Source organism: Antechinus flavipes, chromosome 3 (genome assembly GCF_016432865.1).
Source record: "Antechinus flavipes isolate AdamAnt ecotype Samford, QLD, Australia chromosome 3, AdamAnt_v2, whole genome shotgun sequence".
NCBI lineage: Eukaryota > Metazoa > Chordata > Mammalia > Dasyuromorphia > Dasyuridae > Antechinus > Antechinus flavipes.
In genome coordinates, this window is record NC_067400.1 from 432,615,187 (window position 1) to 432,642,174 (window position 26,988).

A 26,988-nucleotide genomic window follows, 5' to 3' on the forward strand; every position below is an offset into this window, starting at 1 on the left:
GTTCAAGAAAACCAGATTCAATAAAATTAATTTATTTCTAATTCATGCAACAGTGATTTTCCAGGCTAACTCTTTTCTACAATTAAGGTATTAACTATTTTAAAACTTTTTTTAAATCTAGTGCATTATATTTTTAATGCTTCTGAGGACTTTCTCTTATGTACTCAAATCCTTAAGAACCAGTTTGAACAAGTTTTATAAAATAGTCTGAGCAGGCTTAGTTCAAACAAACAGCAAAACAATCTCCAGACCCACAGGTAGGTGCTGGATACCTCTTTCATTTGAGTTAATTAAAAGTATTTGATCCACTATGGCTCATTTTAGTGTAAGATCTTTAAAAGAATCGATTAATACATGCAAGCCTTGTGGCCGGATGTTAATCAAGAGCTAGCTAATGGTTACTGAACTATCTCAGAATTTGTTAGCTTTCTGAGAGAAGGTTCTTGAAAAATGGAATAAGCTGTCAAAGCCAGCACCGTTTTCCAATATTTAAAATATTTAAATAAATCTAAGAGATTTGTGGAAAATAGAAAATTAAGAGGATTCTTTGGAAGGTGGATAATAGTGAGATTATTAAAGGAAAGAAAAATATTATCATCTACTTTGCCAGTGTTCAGAAAGTTTCTTGGAGTAAATATGATTGACAGAAGCGGAGACATTTCTGTCTTTTGCTGAATGCTTAGTTTTATTCAAATTTCCATATTAAAATTTGGCTGGTTTTCATAGATTGCCATAGAGGAGCAACACACAAACCCCAGAAAATCTACATGTCATACCAACACCAGTTTTGACAATAGGCACAGAAAATAATCATTTTTGTAATATGATTTCATCAGGGTTGGAATGGTAGAGTAGGGAAACTAGGCCAAAGACCAAGTTTACAATGTGTAACTTACCAACACTAATATGGTATTAACTTTATTATTAAATTTATTTTTATTAATTATTATTAATTAATAATAGAGGTAATATTATGGGTATAATAGATATCATATCATATTTACTATGATTTCTTTTGAACAAAAATAGTAGGATATACGCTCCTGCAGGACCTATTTCATTTTTGTCTACCTCTAGCACTTTTCCCAGCATCTTGTGCTCTAGATACTTAAATGTTCAATTAAACTAAATTAAACTAATAGATCTTACTCTTCACACACACACTTTCCATAAGCTTCCTTATTTTATTAGATGAAATAAACTAGTATAAATTAATTTATTCATTTAATTAACATTTATTAAACACTTATTTTATACTATGCATTTTGGTAGCCACTTGAAGACATACAAAGATAAAAAGTTTCAGATACTCTCATAAAATTATTACCTGAGAGATATTATTAGTATAACAGGGTTGTGTGGAAGGGCAAGCTCTTATGTCTAATAGGATTATAAGCTATTATATCATAATAATAAAAATAATAGATATAAATATAAAAGACAATATTATAATAAGCATTATAAGAATCATTGTCTCTTGTCTACGTCATTCTTCAGCATTTTATTTAAATCATTCCCATATTTAATTTTATCATCTCAAAGGTCTTATTCATATATTTCCTCATTAATTATAAAACATAAACATATTTAAATTAAATTGCTACATTTAAAGCATCCACTCCAGTTCATCAAATGTTATATATTTAATAGGTTGAAGAAAGCCCTTTTTTCAACTGTAGTTATTCATATATCTGGATACATAAAGCTCCTTATTCTCCTAAGATACAATAATTAAGATCATTTAACATAATGTACTAGCAGTGAAGTGAATAATAAAACTTTAACATGTAAAAGTACTTATAAAATTTATTCATAAAAATGATCACAACCAGTCACTTCAAAGTCTCACTGTAATTGATTGCATTTCTAAGAGCACAGTCTTAGTTAATTCAGGGATAACTAATAAAGTCACTTCCCAATAATTCTCTTTGCAAGAAAGTATTAAAATAAAAAAATAAAATAAAAATAAAAAGGAGATAGCGCTATCATTTGTTTTCTCCAGTTTATCTCCAGACATGACAAATAAGCAAATCTTTAGCTTTCCTCAAGCTATCATGCAATAGCTTTTATACAGTCTTGCCATTCAGAAAATTCTCTTGATACTGGTTCTTCATGAAATAACAATTCAATTCTAACAAGAGATTTCTTCTCACCTTCTTCCTGCCTTATCTCTAATTTATCTCAAAAATTCTCCTAGATCAGGTAGGTAAGCTCACACATTCTCTTATTCCATAAAAAGAAACACCTCATAGAATGAATTATAACTGTAATCCCTAGGTTCTCTTCTTCCTAAAGAAAGGGCAAACATTTCCATAGCCCCTGTACAGCAACTTTTGAAACAAGTTACATTAGTGTACAAGTAATTTCTGTATTTAATTTTCTTTATAATTTTCTTATCTGCATATTTAAATTATTGACTTAAAAATAACCCATATATAAAATAAAACATACTATACAAAATGAGTGGGCTTTGTTTTTATTGTGAGGGAATGTTCCATACCTTGCAAATAATATATAGTTAATTATTACTTTAAAAAGAAACTGAAAGTCAAAAAAGACATATGACTTTTTATTTGTAAATGAGTCAGAAAGGCAAACTCTTCTTTGAGTCCACTCCAAATTTTTCAGGCGTATTTTTGCCTGTCCTATTTCTGTCATATTTTTTTCTAGAAATACTTTAGCTTATTTTTAAACAAATAGAAAATAAGATTTGCAGCTTGAAATTACCAAGACCATAACCTCATGTAATTATGTTAAATAATATAAAAGCTTTCCAATTTGGACTAAGGCTATGAAATTCAGAATACAAATTCTCTGACTTAAATAGACAATGACAAAAAAAATCCATATTTTTCACAAAAGGATTTTGGTCCATTTTGCATTTGTTTAAATTATATTTTTAAATGAAAACTCATTTTAATTACATGATATCATTTCATTGGCTAATTTGTCCCACTTACCTCTTATTCCTATATTATCTCCCAGGTGATCCCAATTAAAACTGAAGATCATTGGACAGTTATAACTGCAGTGTTGGAGAGAATATTTTCCTAACTTTAAAATGAGACATCTTTTATTTGAATGGCATGGAGGAAGTCAGTTACAAAAAGTATTATTTGCAGGCTTAACATTGTTGAAATTTTCAACAATGCGAAAAATTAACAAAACCAATTTGATGGAATTATTTAAATTTAGGAATAGAAATATATGTTTAAAATTATAGATAAACATTTTTAATTTATAGAAATAATTACAATTGTTAGGAAATATCTGAATGGGGGTATGCTGGAACTGTATCCAATAGTCTGACAAATAGAATTTTCAGTGTGAGCATTAAACCTCAGAAATCCATAAGCATAGCAAATCAGGGCTTCATTTATTGTTCTTTTTATTGCTTAGAATTAAGAAAATGCTAAAAATGCAGATCAAACTTAAAAGTGTGTTGTGCACACATTTCTTTTTTCAGAAAGCCTGTTGTCAAACATTTATCAACATATTAGTGATTGGAAGTAATGTTTAGCCAATTCGGAAACTACTTGCAATCGTACCATTCCATATGGAAGAAAACAATGAATGAATGAAAATAATATACCTCAGATAAAAGTCTGATTCTATAAAAATGTGTATCAGGTACCAAAAGTTTAACTAGAAAATTACTAACATGCTTTATTGATGTATAAAACTACAAGTGAACTGAGTTTTCACTGTCTCCAGAATCCATCAAGGATTTGCTGATGTTTCTTGGGCCTCTGAGCTAAAATACTCTTTGGGCCTGCATTTGTTGTTTGTTTGTTTGTTTTTGGTGATGCAATTGGAGTTAAATAACTTGCCTAGTGTTACACAGGAAGTGTTAAGTTTCTAAGGTCACATTTGAACTCAACTCCTCCTGACTTCAGGGTTGATGCTCTATCCACTGCACCATGTAGCTGCCCAAGCCTGTTTTTCTTGATAATGCTTTTGTACCAGTGGTCCTGGGGCTGAATGGAAGTGGTGAGATGAGATAGTATACATAATGAATTACTTGTCTCATGATCATTTAAAATAATAGTTATCACTAATTTCAACCATTTCTTTTTTATTTAATAACAACCATCACCAAATAAACCACCTTATTTCCAACTTGAGAGGCAGCATGAAATGATGGATAAAGAGCTAACATCAGAGTCATGAAGAAATGAGAGGGTCTATGTCTGACTCAAAGTGGCTATGAGACTAATGAAATCACAATCTTTCAATATCTGAGGGAACTCTATAGGACTTTAACTTGTAAAAAAGGTAAATTTTTGTATTGATAGCTGGACTTCCTCAGTGTTAGCTCCCCAAATTGATGAAATTACAGGTAAGAAATCCCAAAGTTTAGCTATAGTGCCCAAGGGACTGTTATTCTAATTTTTTATAGTTATTTTTATGAGCTTAAAATAAATTTTTGTTTCATTTAATATTATACTAATTCCAAGTACATTGGTTAAGAGACAGGTTTGATGCCATGATAATATTTAAAAGACAGGGTCAATGCATAATAAAAGTAGTTTCTGATAGTGACCAATTTAAGATTCAAACAAAAAAGAATTTAGGAACTCATTTCATCCATACTCTCAATTTCAAACATATTTACTTATATCACTAATAAAGGAGTTTATGGCATATTTTTAAAACCCCTAGAAAAATAGATTTTTCAAATATTCTCATTTTTAATGTTTATAAGATATTTTCATAACTTGTAAGAGTTGTATTATAATGTCTAACAATGTCAATCCCCTAATCAATAAACTACAATGGTTCCTTATTATCTATAGAATCAAATCAAACAAATTTCCCTGTTGGGCTTTTAAAACTATTCATAAATTAACTAAAACTTATCTTTCCAGCCTCATTTTACATTATTCCCTTTCACATATTCTTCAGTAAAGGCCAGAAGGCCACTCAATTGCTGAAGTCCTGGCCATGATAAATGAATTATATGAGACATAGCCTACTGGTAAAATGATTACACCTGCACATGTACATCTTCCAACTTACCACAACTTTTTCACAGATTCTATGAAATAAATATATACTAATTCCCAAGAAGATTTATTCCTTTAGGTAAAAAGCCAGACACTGGCCTTCTTGCTATTCCTCATTCACCACATTCTATTTCTTATTTCCCATACAGTTGCAAAGACTGTCCTTTCCATCCAACTAATTCATCCCTTCCTCATTCTGCTTCTTAGAATCCCTAGTTCCTTTCAAAACTGTTCAGATGTTACCTTTCACATGAGATCTTTCCTCTTCCTTCCATTACCAGAACCTCCCCTAAATTATCTTGTATTTATTTTAACTATATTTTGTTTCTACATACATGTATTATATGCAGTATCCATCCCTATAAGTATATAAGATTCCTGAAAGCAGGAAATTTTCATATTTGTCTTTGCCTTCCCAGCACTTAGCAGTATCTAAAACATAATAGGTGTTTACTAAATGCTTGCTGAGTGATTAGCTGATATCATAATTGTTTTGTGATATGAGAGACAGCTTGGCAGATAAATAGACTTAAAAGCCAGTCTCAGAACTGAAAAGACCTGGGAGCAAGTCATGTTTCTGACAAATACTGTTTGTGACTTCTGGCAAGTCCTTTAACTTTGCAGTGCCCTTAGGCATCTAAAACTGTGATATAAAGAAGAGTTTCCAATCTATATTGGTAAAGGAAATGTCTTCATTGGGAGTTCCCCACATCAATGACATTATAGATCTAGGACACAAAATATTTACTGCAATTTGTTGAAGGGTACGATGATTATATAGGCTGCCTAAAAAGCATCTGATGATGATAATTAATTGTGAGAGCTTCGAAGTTCTATTTAGAACATGTAAAAATGTAACCATGATAGAGAGTGTTTACATCAGGATAATATTTTTTTTTAAATCTTTTATTTTTTTTTTGAACTGGCAAAACAGATTAAATTTTGTTTTTTTCCAAAAATGTATATACAAAGATTTTGCAATAAGGAATAAGTTGTTAAGACCAACATTTAAGATTTACTTGTCAAAGCTTCTCATTTACAGATTGGCCAGATGGTAATTAGTGTGGAGATGTGTTCCAGGCAGATGTGTACAAAGGAGAGGTTCTTAGATTATTACCAGCTAAGAAAGGGTGAATTAAAGTCAAGACTAAAAAGAAGATTATTATCTGTTTTTTTTTTATTCTCATGAAAGTCCCTGAGAGTTACTCCAGTGAGACCAATAAGTAGAGAGATTGAATTTTTTTTTTTAAAGGCAGAAGGCCAAAGTGTCATAATGCTGTTAAAGTATATGATAAAAGCTATCCACTTGAGGCTCATTGTAACACATTGAATAATGATCTTCCCATATTTAGACACAAGAGATAGCAGACCAAACCCCCTGGAAAAGATGTGATACTGTAAAACAACAACATACAGAACTATATTTATTTCATCATTGATACCTATGCACCCTATGGTGTTAGTAAGAAACCTGATTTGATATACATGTTATAATGTTTAGAAGCTGCTCTGATTATTCTCCCCTAATTAGCAGTATGTTTAGTAAAGCCAGCAAACAATACAATCCCTCAGTATGGCACTAAACTATGTCTTAAATCTCCATAATATTTTTAAACAAACAAACAAGGACATGAATGTGGTTCTCTCCCCCTCCCCCCCTCTCTTCCTAGATTTATCTCTTTCAGAAATTTCCAAGATCCTTTCAGTCGATACATAAGATAGGGTACATATTGTCAAGGATAAGTTGTTAAAGTGAATTTGAAATGTGCTTCTCAAAATATCGTTTACACATTTACCAGATGGTAAAATAAACATGTAAATTGTTATCAAGTATACACCAAGTTTGTATTAAAATTTTGCACACTGCAGAAATGGTGTAAAAATTATTGCATATTGTAATACTTGTTCATTTAATAGTTTATTAGCATTTTTATAAATATTGTCTTTAAGGAAATATACTTATGTAAATGGTCATAGTCTTAAGATTAGAAGCAAAGTAGCTATTAAATGAATATTAAAACTCAAGTTAACTATCTCCTATGTCTCCTCTTCTTCGTTTTCTTCTTCTTCTTCTCCTTTTTTTTTTTTTTTTTTTTTTTTGGTATCCACCCACTACTCTGAGATAGGAACAATGTTCAAAAATAAGCATAGAGGAATACTTCAAATAAAACCAACAGAATGCCTAGGCAATCATATGACCAACAAAATGCATGTTAGCACAAATTAATATCTTGATTCTTGATATGACAAAGAACTTTAAATACAAAGTTTAAAAATGTCTCCAACATTCCCAAAATAGAAACATCCTTTTGCCTATAACATTCTCCTGGGTCTTTTTGTATTGAAGAAAATAAAAATCATAAAATGTCAACATTATAATTTCATTAGGTAAAAATTACATCTGTGATCTAGGACTGTTTAACTAGTACTGGGAGATTCTACCTCCAAACAATAAAGGAAAAAAAAACCTAGAAAATTTACATTGCATATCCTGACAAGTTTACCAGAGATTTCACTTTCCATGCACAAGTGTGACAGCTTTGCATGAAGTCATGAGACTCACAGCTATTCCAAATGTAGTTACAAAAAGCACCATGACCAGTGCATGCTAGAGAGCCAGCCAGCAGGCAGACACAAAAAAGGGACAATTCTACCATCTATGTAGTACATTTAGTCAATACCAATCAGCAATATACCTAGACTGGGCCATGGACCAATTAATGAAATCAATTACAAAGATTTGGGGAATTTTCTACTACTCTTAACTTCATTGTCAAAACAGGAATTCAAATCATCAGTCAATAGTGGGAATCTCTTCTTGCCACTGAGGAGACAAAAGAATATAAGACTAATGAGAAAACTTATAGAGAACCTATAGAGAGAGCTTTAAAAAATAATGATAAGACTCCCTCTGGCTTTCTACAAAGATGTATGATGTTCAGGACCAATAGCATTGAATATTATAGCCATTCAGTCAATCTACTGTCAACCCTAGTCATTTTCCCCATATCTTTCTGTGGTTTGGTTTGCTCTTTTTTTACTTGGTTTAGAAGTATATAGTGTGACAGGAAAAACTGCAAAATTATAGGTATATGAAAAATCTTGACTGAACTTTCTAATTTTCTTTCAGAATCCATATTTCTAAATGCCAAAAATCAGCACATAAAAGGAGCTAATTTGAAGTGGTTTAGCAATAAGATGGCCTGAGAAACCTCAGAGAAATGGAAGAAATGGACTAGAGATATTTTTTTTCTTCCTTCCACCTTTCAAGTTTGAAAGGGGAAAATTCAGGCATTGCTGACATTTGGTTCAATTTATTTTTTTTCAAAAGCAAAAAAAAAAAAAACACTCTAAGTTTCTATTCTTTCCTCGTGAGCAGGTCGCCTTCTTGTATAGCATGTTGAAAGACATTTTTTTTTTAACATTTCCAAGTTGACTTTAACTTTCATGTGTAAAGACAATACTGAGAATATCATTATAATAATATCTAAAAAGCAATTTTTGAAATGAAATCATTTCTAGGCTTTTTTGTAGATCTTCTAGTCAATAAAATCAACATTGAATGCTTTCATAGAAAAACAATTGAGAACAGAATCATTGGTTTTAGAGTTGGAAAGGAAGTTAAAATATTTTCCCTCTTTTAATGTTAAGTATTTGTGGGATATGGGGCAGCTAGATGACACATTGAGTAAAAAGGACTGGCTCTGAAGTCAAGAGAAGATACTTAACAACTTACTAGCTATATGATTCTGAGCAAATCACTTAATCCCAATTGCCTCATCAAATAATAATAATGTTAATAACTATTTGTGGGACCTTAGGCAAATTATTTCACTTTATTAGACCTCAGTTTCCTTATCTTAAAAATGGGCAGTTGGATTAGATGGCTTCTGTGGTCACTTTCAGATCTAAATCTATGATCCTTTGGTCTAGTTCAAACCTCCTAAATTTACAAATAAAGCACATGGGTTCCACGGAAACTTAAAACTTGTCCAATGCATTACAATAGAAATGAGATTTTAAACACAAATTCTCCAATTGTAAATTCAGTGCTAATTATACTACTCCATATTTTCCTCTAAGTATACAAGCTACGAATTTCAAAATAATTGGTTGATTTGAAAAGCATGATATCATAGAATTTTAAACACTAAGGGAACTTAAATATCATCTGGCCCAGTCCTCTCATTATACAGATGCAACTGAACCTGCAGACGAGCACATCACTCCAATACAATATAGGTGATAAGCACTCAAACTCAGATTGCTTGCTCCCAAACTAGTGCTTGAGATTTAACAAACAAACAAACAAGGACAAAAAAAAAAAAAAAAAAAAAAAAAAAAAAAACTCAGGAAAAAGTTATCTCCAATGAGGAAGAGATCACTTCTAGCTGGTGGATATCATCAAGGAGGGTGTGGATCCTGAACTGAGTCTTAAAAGATGGAAAAGATTTCAACAAATAACTGTAGGGCAAAAAGATAGGGCATTTATGTCCAAGGAATGAGAAATGAAAGGGGGCTATTAAAGAGAGGACTTCTGGGAGGAAGTAGGGAAAGAGGATCATTCTCAAAAGTAGTTCAAGAAGAGAACTTCTCTCACTTCTTACTGGGATAGAGGGTTCTTACTGGGACAGAGGGATGGGGAATAATAGAAATGTCTTCTTTTTTATTATTATAGCTTTTTATTTACAAAATATATGCATGGGTAATTTTTCAGCATTGACAATTGCAAAACCCTTTGTTCCAACTTTGCCCTCCTTCCCCCTATTCCTTCTCCCAGATGACATGTTGATCAATACATGTTAAATATTTTAAAGTATAAATTAAATATAACATATGTATTCATGCCCAAAGAGTTATTTTGCTGTAAAAAAAAAAATGAATTGGACTTTGAAATAGTGTACAATTAGCCTGTGAAGGAAATAAAAAATTCAGGTGGACAAAAATAGAGGGATTGGGAATTCTATATAGTGGTTCATAGTCATCTCCCAGAGTGCTTTCCCTGGGTATAGCTGGTTCAATTCATTACTACTCTATTGGAACTGATTTGGTTCATCTCATTGTTGAAGAGGGCCATGTCAGAATTAGTCATCATATAGTATTGTTGTTGAAGTATATAAGGATCTCTTGGCCCTGCTCGTTTCACTCAGCATCAGTTCATGTAAGTCTCTGCAGGCCTTTCTGAAATCATCCTGTTGGTTATTTCTTACCAAACAATAATATTCCATAACATTCATATACCATAATTTATTCAGCCATTCTCCAATTGATGGGCATCCACTCGGTTTCCAGTTTCTGGCCACTACAAACAGGGCCGCCACAAACATTCTTGCATATACAGGTCCCTTTCCCTTCTTTAAAATCTCTTTGGGATATAAGCCCAGTAGTAATACTGCTGGATCAAAGGGTATGCACAGTTTGATAACTTTTTGAGCATAATTCCAAATTGCTCTCCAGAATGGCTGGATGTGTTCACAATTCCACCAACAATGTATCAGTGTCCCTGTTTTCCCACATCCCCTCCAACATTCTGCATTATATTTCCCTGTCATTCTAGCCAATCTGACAGGTGTGTAGTGGTATCTCAGAGTTGTCTTAATTTGCATTTCTCCAATTAATAATGACTTGGAGTATCTTTTCATATGGCTAGAAATAGTTTCAATTTCTTCATCTGAGAATTGTCTGTTCATATCCTTTGACCATTTATCAATTGGAGAATGGCTTGATTTCTTATAACTTAGAGTCAATTCTCTTTATATTTTGGAAATGAGGCCTTTATCAGAACCTTTGACTATAAAAATGTTTTCCCAGTTTATTGCTTCCCTTCTAATCTTGTCTGCATTAGCTTTTTTGTACAAAAACTTTTCAGGTTGATATAATCAAAATTTTCTATTTTGTGATCAATAATGATTTCTAGTTCTTCTTTGGTCATAAATTCCTTCCTCTTCCACAGGTCTGAGAGGTAAACTATCCTATGTTCTTCTAATTTATTTATAATCTCATTCTTCATGCCTAGATCATGAACCCATTTTGACCTTATCTTGGTGTATGGTGTTAAGTATGGGTCAATGCTTAGTTTCTGCCATACTAATATCCAATTTTCCCAGCAATTTTTGTCAAACAGTGAGTTCTTATCCCAAAAGCTGGGATCTTTGGGTTTGTCAAATACTAGATTATTAAAATTATTGACTGTTTTGTCCTTTGAACCTAACCCATTCCACTGATCAACTAGTCTATTTCTTAGCCAATACCAATGTTTTGGTAACTGCTGCTTTATAATATAATTTTAGATCTGGTATAGCTAGGCCACCTTCATTTGATTTTTTTTTCATTAATTCCCTTGATATTCTTGACCTTTTGTTTTTCTATATGAACTTTGTTGTTATTTTCTCTAGATCATTAAAATAGTTTTTTGGGGAGTTTGATTGATATAATGCTAAATAAACAGATTAGTTTAGATACTATTGTCATCTTTATTATATTTGCTCACCCAATCCAAGAGCATTTAATATTTTTCCAATTGGTTAGATCTGACTTTATTTGTGTGGAAAGTGTTTTGTAGTTTTGCTCATATAGTTTCCGATTTTCCCTTGGCAGACAGATTGCTAAATATTTTATACTATCGGTAGTTACTTTAAATGGAATTTCTCTTTGTAACTCTAACTGTTGGATTTTGTTAGTGATATATAAGAATGCTGATGACTTATGTGGGTTTATTTTGTATCCCGCAACTTTGCTAAGGGTGTGGATTATTTCTAATAGCTTTTTAGTAGAATCTCTGGGGTTCTTTAAGTATACCATCATATCATCAGCAAAGAGTGATAATTTGGTATCCTCATTACCTGCTCTAATTCCTTTAATCTCTTTCTCAACTCTTATTGCCAAATCTAGCATTTCTAATACAATATTGACTAGTAATGGTGATAGTAGGCAACTTTGTTCACTCCTGATCTTATTGGGAATGGTTCTAGTTTATCCCCATTACATATGATGCTTACTGATGGTTTTAAATAGATGCTACTGATTATTTTAAGGAGAAATTCATTTATTCCTATACTCTCAAGTGTTTTTAATAGGAATGGATGTTGGATTTTATCAAATGCTTTTTCTGCATCTATTGAGATGACTATATAATTTTTTGTTAATAATTAATTTGTTAATATTGTTAGTATAATAACTATTATACTAGTAGTTTTCCTAATATTGAACCAGCCCTGAATTCCTGGTATAAATCCTACTTGATCATGGTATATTATTCTGGAGATGATTTTCTATAGTCTTTTTGCTAATATCTTATTTAAGATTTTAGCATCAATATTCATTAGGGAAATTGGTCTATATTTTTCTTTCTCTGTTTTCAACCTACCTGGTTTAGGTATCAGTACCATATCTATGTCATAAAAGGAATTTGGTAGGACTCCTTCATTCTCTCTTTTTTTTTTTCAAATAGTTTATATAGCATTGGGGCTAATTGTTCTTTAAATGTTTGGTAGAATTCATATGTAAATCCATCTGGTCCTGGGGATTTTTTATTAGGGAGTTGATTAATAGCTTGTTCTATTTCTTTTTCTGAAATGGGACTATTTAAGCAATTTATGTCCTCCTCTGTTAATTTGGGAAGCCTATATTTTTTGGAGGTAGTCATCCATTTCACTTAGGTTATCAAATTTATTGGCATAAAATTGGGCAAAGTAACTCATTATTTCTCTAATTTCCTCTTCATTGGTGAAAAGTTCTCCCTTTTCATTTTTAAGACTACTAATTTCATTTTCCTCTCTCCTTTTTCTAATCAGATTTACCAAAAGACATCTATTTTATTGATTTTTTCATAAAATCAACTCTTAGTTTTATTTATTAGTTCAGCAGTTTTTTTTTACTTTCAATATTTTTAATTTCTCCTTTTAATTTTAGAATTTTAAATTTAGTATTTGATTGGGGGGGTTTTAATTTGGTCTTTTTCTAGCTTTTTTAATTGCAAGTCCAATTCATTGATCTTCTTCTTCTCTATTTTATTCTAGTAAGCCTCTAAGGATATAAAATTTCCCCTTATTACCGCTTTGGCTGCATCCCATAAATTTTGGTATGATGTCTCATCGTTGTCATTATCTTGAGTGAAATTATTAATTGTATCTATAATCTGCTGTTTTACCCAATCATTCTTTTAAGATGAGATTATTTAGTTTCCAATTACTTTGTGGTCTATTTACCCCTAACATTTTGTTAAATGTAGTTTTTATTGCATTGTGATCTGAAAAGAAAGTATTTACTATTTCTGCCTTCCTATATTTAATTTTGAGGTCTTTATGTCTAATATATGGCCAATTTTCATATAGGTTCCACGAACTGCTGAGAAGAAAGTATACACCTTTCAGTCACCATTCAGTTTTCTCCAAAGATCTATCATACCTAATTTTTCTAATATTCTACTTACCTCTTCAATTTATTTCTTATTTGTTTTGTAGTTTGATTTATCTAATTCTGAGAGTACAAGGTTGAGATCTCCCACTATTATAGTTTTGCTGTCTATTTCTTCTTGCAACTCTCATAACTTCTCCTTTAGGAAGTTAGGTGCTATACCACTTGGTTGTATATATGTTTAGTATTAATATTGCTTCATTTTCTATGCTACCCTTTAGCAAGATAGAGTTTCCTTTCTTATCTCTTTTAATTAGATCAATTTTTGCTTTTGCTTGATCTGAGATAAGGATGGCTACTCCTGCTTTTTTTACTTCACCTGAAGCATAATAGATTCTGCTCCAGCCTTTTACCTTTACTCTGTATGTATCTCTCTGCTTTAAATGTGTTTCTTGTAAACAACATATTGTATGGTTCTGACTTTTGATCCAGTCTGCTATCCTCCTCCGCTTTATGGGAGAGTTCATCCCATTCACATTTATGGTTAAAATTACTAATTCTCTATTTCCTGCCATCTTATTATCTCCAAATTATGCTTTTCTTTTAGAAATGTCTTCTTACAAAGAGATGGGTCGTAGGGGGGCATTCCAAGGAAAGAGAATAATTATGTTATTTGTGCAAGATAAAGCCACCAAAAAGTTCTATCAAACTTTTATTCATCCTTCTATTCAGACCTTCATATTGTTCTCCTTACTCTCTACTATCTTCTAGATTCCTCTCTGCTAGGTTGAGTTATCCCAACTTCAAAAACTATGGCATGGACTCTGATTGAATATGCCATCAAAAATAAATTGTTTCTGTGTTTCATTTTTGGTACTTGGATCTAATAAATTTGTGTGTTTGGATATGTGTTCATCAATTATGTGGGGTTTTCTAAAAGATATATACCAAATCACTTAAGAACCAAGCCACTAAAGAGAGTTAAGAGTCTTTTCTTGGAAGACTGTCTTTCTGCCAAAAAAAACCTTCATATTTGCCCTTATTCCTTCCCCTCATAATTTTTTTTAATATTCAAGATCTTTATTTAGTCTAACTCCAACATATCTAACTCTGACTCTAAATTAACTCAACTGAATCAATCATCATCCTTTTAAATATTTCCAACTTTTGATGTTTCTTCTTACATCACTCTATACATCTAGAAATGCATCCCCTGTATAGATCTTGTCTACTGAAATCTTTTCAGTCCTTCAAAGTAATGTTCAGGTGAAAAAAATCCTCCATGAGATTTTTCCTAATCTTCCCAGTTTAAAATTATTTCTCTTTCCTTTGAACTTTCATAGTCCTTTGCTTATACTTTCTACATGTCTCTCATCTGCCCTAGTTTTTAATCCTTGATTTTATTTATAAGGTCGATTAGTGTTTTTTTCTCTTTTTTTCTGGTTTAGATTTCATGAGCAACCTGTTAGTAATATTAGAAAGTTTTATATTTATCCTACTATTGGAAACTTTTCAAATTTGTTTTTAACATCATATTTGAATTTTGATCTGGGTGTGTCTCAATTGATAAAAGAAATGCTCATATCTAAATGGAACTAAACAATGAATTGTATTTACATTATTAAAAAAAATATTGAATAATTCTTTAAGGAATCATGGAACTTTTTAAGTGACAAGGATCAAGCCCAGGTCCATTAGTTTAGAAATGATATCATCAAGGCCTCATAAGATTGGTCAAAGCTACACAGAGAATAAGCCAATAAAGCAAAACTAGAAGCCAGGTTTCCTGACTACCAAGCTAATGCTCTTCTACCTACACTGAATTAACCTTGGCTTATCAGACAGGAATTTCATAGCATAGTATCTGTCAATGACAATTATGATTACTTTAAATCATTTACCGTATATACTCGAGTATAATCCGACCTGAATATAAGCCGAGGCCCTAATTTTAACCCAAAAATCTGGGAAAACTTAGTATATCAGTAGGTTTAGGTAGCACACTGGTGCCCGCAGAGGAGGAGAGTGGGTGCCGGTATATGTATGTAGAGTGGTTGCCAGCATTAGTATACAGTCGGGTTACCGACTGTGATACTACAGGAACAGCCTCATCACCGTAGCAACGGCCGGCCCTGTAGTATCACAGTCGGCACTCGTGCTGTATACTACACAACAGGGGGGCATTCAAAGGGATATTTACACATGTTTTATCTAGTGACTCGAGTATAAGCCGAGGAGGGGATTTTCTGCCCAAAAATTGGGCAGAAAAACTCGGCTTATACTCAAGTATATACGGTACTAAAAGTGCATCTTTTTTAAAAAATGAAATCATATTGTTACTTAAGAAAATGTCTGTCCTACTCAGTCAATGTTTTTAAAATTTCCTTACATTTGTTATCAGTGTCTATTGTTAGCATTTTATCGGCTTCCTGATTTTCTTCTCTGTTTTTTTAGGCATTAGTTTGAACTCACATAATTAGTTTAGGCATTAGCCTTAGTATTATACTGTGCATACCAAAATAACTGACTGCATCAGTTGGGTTCCCTCCTGTTTTGGAAGAAAATAGATAATGTACCATGAATAAATACAACTCTCCTTTCATGTGATCAAAACAATTCATGGATTCCACACATATGTTTGTATGGAAGGCAGAATTTCTGGACTAAATCATCGTGAAGCAATAACCTAGAAGTCACTCATTTAAAACTTCTTTAAAGAACTCCCCCAAATAAAAAGGTAGATTAAAATTGAAAGCACTCTTTGTTAAACAATTAAAAAGTAGGTATGGCAGTATTCATTTTTATTAAGATAGTAATTTGAAATGGAATTTTTCTGTGTTCCTAGATGCAAGCAGAATTTTAGACTATGCACACAACAACCTACTATTTATATAATCTGTAAATCCTATGTATTATAGTGTCTACATCCTGGGCGAATATGATTAAAAATGTTGTGATAGATTTCCCCCATTATTTCAGTCTGAAAGACTAGGGTGAAAAACACAATGAAATATTGCACTATGGAAGATTAATGTAGAAGGTTCCATACTTAAAAGACTGAGAGATACAGATTTCTGATTCCAAACAAAATAAAAATGCAATTCAATTCGATTCACCCAAATTTGTTAAGTACCTGCCATGTACACGGCACTCAGATACAAAAATTTAAAAACAATACAATCTCTATCCTCAAAGAGGATCATTTAATAATATAATATAATAATATAAATGATAGTTCCTAGCCCCTTGATGGTCAGGAAGAATTTGGTTCAGCACAATATCAGTTGAACATATTTTAAAATGAATCTTTATTTAATTTATTGTTTTTGCTTCATTTCATTTTGGTCTAGAGCTATGACTTCATAGGATAGGAGTGGGTAAGAATTCCTGGAGTGCAAACTAATAGGTAGGAATTCCTGGACTGAAAATTCCCTCCATCAATGCAAATCAGTAACTCCTTGGTAACTTAAAGGTTTTTTATCCCTTTCATAATATTTTATTTTCCCTAATTATATACACAAATAATTTTTAACAATTTAAAAAAAGTTTTGCATTTCAAATTCTATCCTTCCTTCTCTCTTCTCCCCCATTCCAAAGATATATATCTTATATAGGTTATACAATCATAATCATGTAAAACATTTCCACATTGGAAACTAGAGAATTGCTTGAAACCCTGAAAGAGTGACTTGCCATTGGACATTGAGACAAGAGATAGTATTAACTCAGTCTTTAAAAAAAAAAAACTGAACATTTACTGAATGTCTTCTATGTTTTTTGAACTTATGGAAGAAACAAAATTTTCTAAAACATGGTCCTTGCTCTCAGTTAATTCAAACTTTAGTTAGGTAAATATAACATGCTTATAAAAAGATAAACTATAACTAGCAAATAATGGTAGAGACAGCAAATTCGGAGGGAGAATATGTTTAGTAAATAAAGTCAATAACTTATATTGAGTAATTTCCATGTATAGATGTGTTGTTGGTTCTATGGCATTAGTCCCTGCCCTCAGTGAGCTTGTAATATAATGAAAAAGAAGCATTAATATTAGAGCCACAACTAGAACTTAGGTGCCCAGAGCAAATTCAGTGGAAGGAGGAAGATGGAAAAGATGTATCACAATTAGTTCCCCTTTCCATGAAGCCATTCAATCTAAGGCTCCCCTAGATCTATCCTGTCTCTCTCCCTGCACTATGGTATAAGAAAGTATATCTCCCACCCTGAATCATTATACTACTTATCTCTAGGACATCTTATGAAATGTCTTGACCTTCTTGGTGGAATGAGATCTAGAAAAGCACATCCATGCTTTGGAGAAACAAGACTCTGGAAAGACCCTATCTTTCTCTGAGGGCAGAAGGTTAGCAAAGAGGGAGTGCACCCCCCACCTGCCATTCCTCCCAGAAATGCACTGTCCCCCTTCTCATTACACCATCTGCTCTGGAGAAGCAATATCTTTCCAACACATCCTTTCCCTGTCTGCTTAGGACCAATTTGGTATAGGCAGAGTCTTTCTCCCTTTTTTACCTTGGGAGGAAGACCATCTTGACAAACAAAAACAAAAACAAAAATAAAAAAATATTGCGCTATGTCTATACCCTGGTACAAAGCCCCAAAGGTTATGCCCTAATTATGCCTTGAGATTTAAACAGATAGACAGATAAACAAAATATTCCCAAGCAATTGTCTGAAAATAGAAAGTTGCAAAGCAGTTGTCTTTTGGCTGTTGGTAGAAGGAATTTCCTCTTTAGAGATTCTCTTCAAAAATATAATCATAGGCCGAAATCAATTGGTTTTTATACAGCCCTACAATTTTATTAATTTAAGGGAGTTCTCCTGTGGGGAAATTCCTTCTACCAAAAGGATGGCAGAATGAAATAGTGCAGAAAAAACATAATGGTATTATAAAGAAAAATCTGGCCTCAGCTTTAAAAGATGCTGGGTTCAACCTTTACTTCTCATATGCTCTAGCTGTTTGACCCTGTACAAATCAGACTTTCTCAGTGCCCCTCAGGCAACTCTCTAAGACTCTAAGTTGCAAAAGATTTATCTGCTTCTATTGTCTCCAATACACACACACACACACACACACACACACACACACACACATATATTTATATTAAATAAAAATGACAAAAACCAAGTTGCCATATGCACCCAAAAGTGCTAAACAAGCAAAGATTGGGAAAGATAAGAAGAGGGAGAGATATTAGACATGGGAAACATCATTTTGTTTAATTTTGTAACTGACATTGATTTAGCACTTTAAAATTTTAAAAAATATGCTACATACATCATCTTATTTTATTCTCACTATAATGGCAACAGGGCAGCTAATCAGGTGTAATTACCTCTCCCTCAAGAGAAATTTGAGAGAGGAAGAGAGCAAAAGGGTAAAAGAGGGCAGAATAACAATTGGAATACCAGGTTTAAAAATCTACTAGGTAAAGCTTCAATGTATTTGAGGTCTGCTGCCTTAGATAGTTCACAATGATGATGAATTTTTTTCCTTAATCTCTTATATATCCTAAAATGTTCCCAGATTCAGTTAAAATATGCTTTTGAATATTTTATGACAATTAATAATAGTATTAGCTACCAAGAATAGCATAGATAAATGAAATTCATGGATTATCTAAGGATTTAATTTTAGAAATATTTTCTCCTTTTTAAACATCTTTTTAACCAAAGAATCTAATAAATTCACAGATTTCAGTTCTATCTACTATAATTCATATTTCTAGTGTCAACTGAAGTGAATTAATGAGCAATGAAATAAATAAAAGGCTGGCAGATAAAAGATGTGAGTAATATAGAAATTTGAAATACCAAACTAATAAAAAAAATTACTATCAAGAATTTCTGGGTATTATAAATTGGAAAAGCACCAGAAATCAAATATTAAACAGGAATTCTATAATTTTTTAAAACCAAATTCAATGTTTTCATAAAATTGCCATCAAAACCTTTAGCCTCTAAAATATCCCTTTTAAGATATCCAGATTATAAAATCTCCTTTCACAAGTATTCAAAGTCCAAAAACAAAGAAAGAGAGCTTGAGAGAAAAAAAAACTCAACTTCACATTTGTTCTTTCTTCCCTTTACCATTTTCAATCTGGGAACACTTCTAAATTTGGGAGTAAACTATAATAAGCCATGGTCATATGACTTCAAAGTCTCTTTAATATTAATAAATAATTTATTCCCAAACAGATGAAACATATTGCAGTGGAAGAAAAAAAACCAAGCAGGATCAATGGCTTAACTTTTTATTCTGTTTTTTTTTGCCTCTATAAATCTCATTAAACTATAGAATGCTAAATATGAGCCAACATCTTTTATCTTCAACAGAAACCTAAATTATTCTTCAAATATCCACAAGTTTATCAAAACCTAAATTATATTTAATTAAGCCATTTCATTTTAGCTTTTTTTAATATTATGTGTATTTTTATTCCATCATTTCTTGTAAATCATCATTCCCTTTCTAAATCACTTCCTTTTATCCATGAAATAAAATTGTGAACTTTAAAAAGATATTTTCTTACATGAAGAAGACTCTTTTCCAGCAACATATAGAACTTATATATATATATGTATGTATATTTAAATTCTTCTCAATGTAGAGTTGCATATCTGTGTTTTCTTTGAATCTAGAGGTAGAGGCAATCTTAGAATCCAGGGGTGAGGAACCCTTTTTTTTCTGCCAAAGGCAATTTGAATATTTATGACATCATTCTTAGATCATAGAAAAGTATCATCTTAAAGAACTCAAGCAGTAGGAGGTTGTCACCTGTGGTAGCCTTGGCAGGAACAGACCAAATGATTTAAAAGTCTTATGTGACCCATGGACTGGCAAAAGATAGCTCCTGCTCTCAAGAACTTCATAATCTTGTGGGGGAGACAATATATAAACAACTAAGTATAAATAAACTGTATAGAGGATAAATTGGAAATAATCAAGAGAGGGAAGGCAATGTTATTAAGGATCTGGAAAGGCTTCCTTTTAGAAAATGGGATTTTGACTAGAACTTGGGGTAAGGACAAAAAAACCAGGAGGTAAAAATGATGAGGGAGATTATTCCAGGTATGAAGAATAGCCAAGAAAAATGTCCAGAATCAGGAGAGAAGTGTCTTGTTGAAAAATAGCAAGGAGGCCAGTGGCAGAGATTATAGAGTATGTAGAGGTCCAGAACATGTTAAAAGACTGAAAAGATAGGAAAGGGTTAGGTTATGAAAGACTTTGAATGTTAATCAAGGAACTTTATTGTCAAGATACTAGGAAAGACCCTATTTTCCAGAGTTATGACTTAACAAGCAGGCTGTACCCTGAGCTTGGCAAAATAACAATTCTTTGCACTTACCCTCTGGATGATCTCAGCCACAGCAAAATCCCAGAATTCTTTCTGGTCATGAATCCCTGCTATGAATCAAACCTCTCACATTGTTACTGTTATCTTTCCTCATCAGGACTATAACTCACTGTGTAGCCATGGAAATAAGGGTGAGATCTCCACTCTGCCCTGGGTTTCTCCATTAGAAGTTGGACTACATACAGCATGTGTCCTTGCTTGCAAGTCATTTCCCTCACTTTAAAATGTAACTTTTCATTAAATCCAGACTCTTCTGCATTTACTCTGCTTTGTTAGGCTTCCACTATCCACAGATTAGAAACCAGTTCAAGTCGAATTGACAGTATAATTGATTCTGGAAATGAAAGGGAGGCACTGGAGTTTATTGAGTGGGCGGCAGTGGTGGTGGTGATGGTGGTTATATGGTCAGACCTGTGCTTTAGAAATATCATTTTGACAGCTAAATGGAAGATGAATTGATCTGAGGAGAAAGGGAAGAAGGAACAAACCAGGAGGCTATTTCAGTAGTCCAAATATGAAGGAATGAAGCCCAAGGCAGTAGCACAGTCAGAGAAGAGAAGAGATATATACAAGTGATATTATAAAGAAAAATCGTTAGAACTTGACAACAAATTGAGTATGGGTGGTGAGAGAGAGTGACAAATCCAGAATGGTACCCACATTAGGAGACTGGATGACTGGGAAAATGGTGGTACTTTCAAGAGTAATAGAAAAGCAAGGAAGAGATAAGGGTTTTATGGGGAAAGATAATAAAATCTCATTTGGGACGTGGAGTTCAAGATAGCTACAGAATATCCATTTTGGGATGTCCAATAATGTACTATAACCATTGTTAAGAACCACCAATTAATGCCATCAATATTGCATAAAAACATAAATAACATCTAATTAATATGTTCTATTATTATTTCTATAGTTAATTACAACAAACCAATAACACTCAAAATATTCAAGGACTGAAAAATTAACCAGAGTGCTAACTTAAAAGTCTGTATATTTCCACTGCAGTACCTTGAACACAAGAATTCCTCCATTATGTAGATTACTGTGACTCAGTGTGCTGGATATTATTCACCTCGTGACTCAAAAGGATGCAACCACTTAGAAATTGAATGACTTGGGAATCTGCCATAGACTCTGAATCTATCTGCCTGAATCTGGCCTATGTTGAGGGGAAGATATTTTTCCATTTGACATATTTAGAGGTAATCTCTCTTTAACAGGATGGAAATACAGTACACTGCTAGCATTGCTGTGCTCACTTCCCACCCCTAGAATGCTATACTTGTTTCATAGATTAAGACTATTCTAGGCCTTCGGGCATTTATTCTTTTAAGAAATGAAATCAGATGTCAAATGTATAATACTCCTAGATGACCTTCCAATTTCAATCTATCCAGATGAATTTATGGGTGATTTTAGGGATTCCAAAATCACTACTAATTATTATATTTAATCATGATAAGTTAAAGGAAAGAGGAGAAAGAAGAGGGATGGAAGGAAGAAGAATTGAAGGAAAAGAAAGAAGATATCAAGAATGAAGAGGAGGAGAAAGGAGAAGAAAACAGGAAGATTAGAAAGTGTAGGAATAGTACAAATATTTATCACAGACATGAATGATTAAACAAGTATATTTCTGGTATATGGTCACGTGATTGAACACAGTGCTATAAAAGTAATGAATTTGCCACTTCACATTTCCATGCTATTCCATTTACATATTAAAAAGCTATGATTCAAAAATTATTTCACAGAATCTCAGCAACTGCCAGGATTTCAAAGGCCATGTAGTCTAGACCCCACCTGAGCAAGAATCACTAGTCAATGTTCCTAAGAAATCCAAACTTCACTCAAAGACTTCAAGTAAAAGGGAATGAATACCTTTACTGTGCCAAATCTTGGAGAACATTATAATTTTGGAGAAATCTGTTAGGAATTTCTACCTAGTAAGCATCTTGATGGTGCAGTCAATAGTGAGATAGGCTTGGAGTCAGCAAGACCAGAGTTCACATTCAACCTAAGATGTTTTTTACCTGTGTGGCTCTGGACAGGTCACTTAATTTGTCAGTATCTTCGTGGGGATGATAACAGTAGCATCTAACTCAAAGGATTGTTGTAAGGATCAAATTAGATAATATTTATAAAGTGTTAAGCACAGACTAGGCACTTAATAAATTTTGTTTCTCTTCCTACTGAGCCTAAATTTGCCTCTGTGAAACTTTTACCCATTTCTCCAAGTTATGCCATCTGGAGCCAAGCAAATTAAATCAAATCCCTCTTCCACATATTCCTCAATATATTTTAAGAGACTTATCATATCCTACATTTCTCTTTACTAAACTAAACATTTCCAATTTATCCAACCAATCTTCACATGGTATGTTCTCAGTTCTCCTGGCTGTCCTTGTCTGAAATCTCTGTTAATTAATATCTTTCTTTAAAATGTGATACCTAGAACTGACCACAGAATTTAGATATGATCTAACTAGGGCAGAAAACAAGAATTATTATTTCCTTAGTCCTCAACACCAACCTCTCTTAATGCAGCCTATATTAATACTAATTTGTACTAAACTACATTGGTATTTTTAGCTCTCTTACTCTATGATCTCACTTTATCTATTAAACTATAAGCACTTATTAAGCACCTATAATATACCAGGCACTGTTGGGGACACAAAAAAGGAGACAAAAGATAGTCACTCTAATAACTTATATAGAATTTTCAGCTTACTAAAATTTCCTAAACTTTTTTCAGGTGAATTGTGGCCTAGCCATGTGTACTTGTGAATTTTGTACTTGTGAAGGTGATTTTTTAATCCAGTGTAAGAAGATGTTTATTCCAATTAAATTTCATCATATTAGGTTCAGCCCAATGTTCTGTGACAAGGTCTTTTTGGAACCTGATAAGTGTTAGTTATCTCTCTCATCCTATCATCTGAAAATTCAATCAATATCCCTTCTAAGCCCTATACTCAAATAACTGATAAACATACAATACTACATAAGGACAAAGAAAGATGCACTCTGCTGGAGATCTCCTTTTCTTTTTCTTTCTTTCTTTTTTTTTTTTTTTTTTTTTTTTTTTTTTTTTTTTTTTTTTTTTTGGAGATCTCCTTTTCAAGCCAACAATGAATTAATGGTTACACTATCAGTGTAATCATTCAACCAGTATGGATCTAATCTAACTCTATGAGTCACTCAGCTCTTTATCTTGATTGCAAAAGCAACAAGAAAGACTTTATCAAATGCTTGGCTAAAACCTAATTAAAACTCTTATCAGCATTCATCTTATCAATAAATCCAAAAACTGTAAAAAAAAAAAAAATTGGTGATGGTGCAACAAGATTTGTTCTTAATGGAGCCATTATGGTGCTACATGCTCATTAGCTCTTTTTGTAGGTGTGCAATAATTCCATTTAGCTTTCTGGTAGTTGAGCAAAGTCAAACCCACAGGCCTATAATTTGAAAATCCCATTCTTCTTCCCTTCTTTGGAAATCAAGGCATTTGATCTTCTACAAGTCTCTTTTATCTTTCTTATTTTTCATACTCTTTCCAAAATCATTTACATTAACTCATGAATTAAATATACAAGTTCTTTCTATATCCCAATATACAATTTACCCAACCCTAATGACTTGACTTCACTCAAGGCAGCAAAGTATTCTCTTATTATCTTCCTTATTTATCCAAGGTTTCAGTTTCTTATTAGCTTGTTGCTGTTACTACTCTTCTTCAGTTTAGAAATAAATACTTCCTCAATTTTTTTTTTTCTCACCAGATTTGTATCTTTCCAAACGTGCTCACTATTGGCCTTTCCCTATCATTTGAGGACAGAGGCTGACTTTTCTATTTTTATGCCTGGGACTTAGGATAGCAGTTGAGAAATAATATCTAGAATAATTCTTTAAGGTTTGCATTTTTTTCCTCACAATAACCTTGGGATGTAGGTGCTATTATTATATTATTTTTATAGATGAGGAAAATGGGGCAAGTAGCAATTAAATGACTAGACCATGGTCACATGCTAGTGAGTATCTGAGGCTGTATTTGAACTCAAATCTATATGGTTTCAGCTCTAGTACTCTATTTTGCCTCAAGCAAACACTTAATAATTTCATTGATTCAATCTTTAACTTAAAATACCACCACCATATTCACTATTATAGGATGTAGCTTCTTCATTTGCAACAGTGGCAACTAAAATCCTTCTTAGTGGGTGGAGAACTCGGGGGGAGGGGAGGGGGGAATTCTACTTGTAACCAACACTGGTACTTGACACCAGAAGATGAAAGGTGGTGATCACCACTCAACTACCACAATAGTAGAAATAGACTCCATATTTCCCAAGATAAATGCAGACTATGATTTGCAATAACATAAATACATTTGCTTTAAAAAATTTCTATCAAATGTCTAAAAGGATTCCGTCTAATTAGTCAAAGTATTAAATAAAACAAGAAGCTTTGAAGATCAATATTCCTCAGATCATATTGAGAGAAAATTCTAATGAATAAGAGTTAATAATAAGAGCTTCCTGAACATCTTAACTAAGATCAGAGTATATTAGGAGAGTGGTCCCTAAAATAATCAGGGTACAATCTAGATTCATTAAAGTGGATAAGAAATATTCTTGAAATCAAATGATAGGACAGGTAATGAAGGAAAATTTTTCATTTTAAAAATATTTAATTCTACCTTCCTAGAAAAAAATTTTAAGTCAAAGAAATAATGGAAACTAAGAGTATTTTAGGCCTTTCCCCCCCTCAGAATTGGTTCAATGCTGGCTTATCAGAGTTAGAGCAAATTGAAAATAAATCATAAAAACTTGTTCAGTATCAGCCAGCTAGTTAGTAATATAGCCAATTCAGAAAAAAAATTTAAAGATGTCTTTTTTTTTTTTTAGTCAGGTGTTCTTTTCTCTATACTATTAATTATTAGACTTCCATTTGTATTTTCAAAGCAATTTTGTCAGACTATTTTCCATTCTATGCCACCAAGTTACCAACTATGCCTTCCCATTTAGATGAATTATAAACTTATAAAGAATGATGATACTTGATGATTTCCAAATTTCCCCTGATATAACATTAAGCACAAAAGTATTATAGGACATTATATCAAGGAGTTTAAATTAGAAGCTAAAATTCTTTACTAATCCTAAGGCAAAGTAAATTGTTTCCACAGTTAAGGTCATGACTGTCTCTGTTAATTTCAGCTTTATTCTTTGAGTTTTAATCCCTAAAGAGTTTTGTTTGAGGTATAGAGTCAATGAGAGAATTCAGGTAATTACTTAGTGAAAAATTTAAGAAATCACCGAACTCTCCCTTTTGCTTTTCTTGGCCTCATCTTCTTGTTCCCCACGATCACCATACTGTAATCTAACGTGCTATTTTCAGAGAAGCCCGCAGAGCAAAACGAACGGTGAGAACCAGTATGATAAAGACTATAATTCTGTGGAGCTTTAAGGGTCCAAACAAGAACTGGGAGTTTAATATAGAAAACAGAATGATGCAAGTGGAAGTGGATCTCCTGATCTGCAAATCTTGAATTGTGGATTCTTAAAACTGTTCTTTCTTTCTTTCTTTCTTTCTTTTTTTTTTTTTTTTTTTTGTGGGCATGAGGAGAAAGGCCATATAAATATGCCTCTGGTTAGTATGAGACTTCAGAATGATAGTACATCTGCTTCTATAACTATAAAACTCTACCTTCTGCCACCTTGGAAAGCAAGCCTAAGAGCCCATGTGTTCAATTATATTATAGTCTTCTCAAAGGTTGTAACCTTTTTTGCCTTTCATCAAGTAACAAATTGACATTTACTAATAAATGAATGAAAACTAACGAAGTAACAGCATTTATTAAATGCATACCATTTGTTAAATACTGTGATGAAAATACCGAAAGCCAAATAGTTTAAAAACTCTAAGGAATACTAAAGTGAGGAAATCTATCCTAATTATCATCATATTTTGAGTCAATTTTTGCCAGGAAAACATGGGCTGGTATGAAATGGTTCATGAAAGAAAAAGGTTAAAAAAAAGGGGGTGGGGGGGAATGGGAAAATAATCTTTCCAGGAGAAAAACTCAAAAGACCTGAGTTCAAATACTTCACCTTTTTCTCTAGCTCTCAGTTTTTTTACCTATCAAAGTAAGGGATTATATTAGATGATCTGTCTGTGTTCTTCTGGTTCTAGGTTCTATATTCTTAAGTATGCTAGAAACTTTCATGAAATACAATTATCAAGTGAAT